The sequence below is a fragment of the Rhinichthys klamathensis genome, unplaced genomic scaffold, assembly GCF_029890125.1.
Source record: "Rhinichthys klamathensis goyatoka isolate OS25496 unplaced genomic scaffold, OSU_Roscu_1.1 h1tg000123l_1, whole genome shotgun sequence".
NCBI lineage: Eukaryota > Metazoa > Chordata > Actinopteri > Cypriniformes > Leuciscidae > Rhinichthys > Rhinichthys klamathensis.
In genome coordinates this window covers 9,217,483-9,221,655 of record NW_026606660.1, presented here as the reverse complement: position 1 = coordinate 9,221,655, position 4,173 = coordinate 9,217,483, and the positions used below count along the sequence as shown (strand labels likewise).

The following is a 4,173-nucleotide window of genomic DNA, read 5'->3' as shown; positions in this document are numbered from 1 at the left end:
TATAAATTCAGCCAACATTTCAAACAGTACATTGATGTCACATGATCATATCACGTGGCATGTTGGATTCTTAGAAAAAAAAATGGGTTCATTCGAATGAAATTTTGTTTAAAACTGTCTTTTAGCAGTCAGGTTAATAATAGGTCAAGAAGGACACTGCAGATTATATTACTTCAAGTTTAAAATAAAAGTGGAAAAGTTGAGTGCATTTCATTGTAGGAAGTGTGTTTTCCGATGTATGCTTTGCATATTTTGGCAAATGTAGCAGGTCATTCTTTGAGATTAATAGGAAATGCTAACAGATCCAATTTAGTATAGTATACTATAGTATATTCCATACTTGTGCATGCTCTGCAAAATATACATGCTGCAGAAATAGTATAGGTAGTATGCGCTATTCTGATCTGCAGAGTTCATAAGCATGCCTCTATTTGGTCTTGACTTGAGAACTGGGGTACAAAACCAATGCCTTACACAACCCTTGATGATTAATGGTATTATCAAGTTCGCTTGGTGCCTTGAAATATACCCACCGAGCGACAAGAAGTGCAGCCTTCTAAATCATCCAAAAACAGCATTGGCTGTTAGCCACACCGAGAGATCAGTCTGTTCAGATGTCAGTGGTACATTAGGTAGGCTGGAGTGGTTAGAAAACAGAAAGCTTTGACACTCAAGAGACATAAAGATGGCAAGCGATAGCATGTGTTGCTGCAGGCTAGAGATGAAGACGGAGATTGCTCCAGGGAAGGAAATGAGGTGGTCAGAGACCACGCCACATGCTAATCCTCTCTTTCCCGGCTCTCAGTCTGACTGCACCGGTTCCCGTCTCCGTGTCTGTCTAGCAGGCGAATGGGAACGGATCTGGTGCTCTCTCAGAGCCAGCACTAGAGTGCTCTGGACATGTTTTTTCAATTGCACTGATGAGACAGGCTGGCTCCTAATAAACGGAGCCTTTGGTTTAAATGACAGGTCTAATTTCACATACTGTGATGAGAGACTGTGGAAAAGCGTGGCACGCGAAATGGTGCCTGAGTCATTCAGATCCTCCTAGATTAATTCTTTTTCCTGTGAAGATTAAATGTGTCGCAGAGCTGATATCTGATTAGGGGACTTGGGGGACTTGTTTATAATTAGTTTGGGTGTAATCTCGTTTCACAGCACCTCGTGGGGAGGCAAATGTTTTCGCAAATGTATCTGCATAATTGGTCAAGGTGTTAATCAGGTTTGAAGATACCTGCTGGCTAGATAAAGCAATAATTAGACCTGTTCTACATAGCATCACTGAGGAATCATGGGTAAATGATATGGCTCAACATTCTTTAGATTATAAAACATTATTCGTTATGAAATGGATAGTTGTAAAATCTATTTGGAGGAACCACATTTTAAGCGTCATAAAATAAAACAATACTGCATGTGGAATTATTTTAATATTTTGTTTGCTTTATGACTGGATATTTAGGGGCTGGATATAAACTGGATATTCAGAAGAACATTTTAGTGGCATTTAAAAGTCCCATTTAAAACTTGCTGAATAAGGAATAGATAGAAAGATAGATAGAATGATAGATAGATAGATAGATAGATAGATAGATAGATAGATAGATAGATAGATAGATAGATAGATAGATAGATAGATAGATAGATAGATAGATAGATAGATAGATAGATAGATATTCAAGAGCCATTACTTATTGTGTTCACAATGCTTTTCGAGTCTTGACTCTTCATTAAAGCCCTAGTTCCACACAGGCCAGTGTTTGACCAAATGTAGAGCTGTCCACCAGACAGATGGTTCCTCTTGTGTTTTTCATTTCCACACTCTTCCTTCAGCTCACGCTCAGGTTAGAAGGAAAGACTCAAGCCTCAGACACACGCCAAATGAATCTCCACTGCCATAATATTTGTCTTGACACCCAAAGCTTCCTGAACTCTTTGTAAAGGAAGAGATCGGAGGTGTCATCTGTATGGCACATTAAAGACCTCTGACTGTTTATTTGTTGTCAGATGGGAAGGCAGGGTGAGAAAAACTTGGCCTGTCCTGCTGTTCAGCAGCACACAACCAAAGGGAAGTGGGTCTTTATTGGTGACCCCCCAACCAGGGCACACTCAGATTTCCCCCAATTTATGGGTACTCCTACACGGTTCAGTCAAAACAAGGGTTTGTATTTGGGGCTCAGCAATAAAGCAAATGTGCTTGAAGAATATATCACAAAAACAAGTGGTTGAAGCTGGTGGACAGAGAAAAAAACATTGAATGCCATGCCAAAAAACTACTTGAGAAACACTTTGAGGAATCTCCCAGCATGTGCTTCTACTTAAAGATTGAACTGCTCTACCAGGAGTGGGGTTCGAACCCAAGATGACACCTAATGAATGAGCTTCAAAATGTCGAGATAATATCTCAATCCAAGCAGAGAAGAGAATTAAAGAGAATTATAATGCATGATCTCACTAATGTTGTGGGCAAATATGGATTCACATTTACATTTGTTAATGCATTTTCATCACTGATTTTTTTAGGATGGGAGTCAATAAACATACATAGTAACCTCAGTGAGGCAAAGGGAAAATAAATGTGGATTATTATCTGGCCACTGTTAAAACATCTATTTGAGCTGTAATGCCACGCTGGCAACAAACCACTGTATAATTTACCAATATGGTTATTAGAAAGAGAAACATGGGCAGTAATTTGGCATCTGGATGCAATGGCTGTTTTAAAAACAGATTTTTGTTATATCTGAATCAAATCAGTTTAGTACTTTGTAGCAAAAAATTACAAAATCTGATGTTTAAAATTTTATTAAAATTGTATTTTGGAAATGTGTTTCAGTCTGTAAGATCAGATAGTATTGCAAGTAGCTTTTCCATCATTTGTAATGCAACCTATATGTATCATCATACACAATGTATGGAAAAGTCAATGGTTTAAGGTCTGGCTAGTTAGCATAGCCAAGTTCGTCCCTTCTGGTAGATACTGGAACTAAACCATCTGGACATACAAGCCTGAGCAATGCCAAAAAATATATTATTTTTTTAAACTGGGTACTTTAGAAACATGTTGAGGAATATATCTGCAGAGCAACCTCAGTTTTGTTCTTCTTAAAGATTAAAATGTTCTACCATGAGTGGGGTTTGAACCCAAGAGGACATTTGTCCAATGCCTTAAAGGAGAACTCTGGCGCAAAATGAACCTTTGGTCTAATAAAACATTGGTACCTAGTCAACCGTTCTCTGAGATTTGTTTTCATGATAATCGAATGTAAAGAGTTGTATCTCTAAAAACTGTTTAGCGTATAACGCTAGTAATGGGGGCATCTATTAAGTAAAAATAAATCGCTAGTTTATACCACTAACAAGACTCAAAATAGCCCCACACTAACACAGTAACATAATGAGGGTCCCTACATGCAAAACGAAGCATTGAGAACTTTGTAAGTGTACAGACCGTTTAATAAGAAGATATTTTATGAAGACAGTCCACTTCGTCAAACCACGAACGACGTGCTAAGTGAGCTGAACTGTATGAAGTTCAGTGAACTTCTGAACTGTATGAATGGCGTTCGTGGTTTGACTAGTCTAGACTGTTTTCCAAAGATGGCTCCTGTCTGCATACACGAAGTGGACTGTCTTCATAAAATATCTTCTTATTAAACGGTCTGTACACTTACAAAGTTCTCAATGCTTCGTTTTGCATGTTGCCAACCAATGTTTTATTAGACCAAAGGTTCATTTTGCGCCGGAGTTCTCCTTTAACCACTCAACCATCCTGATTATTATTTTTGATGCTAATACTTTGAGAAACCAGCTTGTTAGTAACGCAACCACATACAGGCACATTACCATGTTCCGCTTAAAAAACACATTGAATTACCAGGAGTGGGGTTTGAACCCACGAGGACATTTGTCCATTGGATCTTAAATCCAACGCCTTAACCACTCAGCCATCCTGGTCACTTCTAAAAGCTAAAAACCTCTTTGTTGTTTTAACAGGGCACTTCAGGAGTTCTTTTAGTAACCAGCATTATTTGATGTCATCATTGTGGTAACCATTATGCCTGATATTGACTACACTCTCTGAACGAATGGATCTGATCTCATTGATGGCAAAATGAAAGTATGGGCAGCCAGTCCTAAAGATTGAATTTGAAAAAAACTAATTGGAATTGT

General features: G+C 38.4%; 1 non-coding gene across 1 annotated transcript; it reads right to left on the bottom strand.

The window, feature by feature from the left end:
- Positions 1–3,874: 3,874 nt before the first annotated feature.
- On the bottom strand, positions 3,875–3,957 carry trnal-uaa (transfer RNA leucine (anticodon UAA)). Its single transcript has one exon. It is a non-coding gene; the product is annotated as a tRNA-Leu (tRNA).
- Positions 3,958–4,173: the final 216 nt, after the last annotated feature.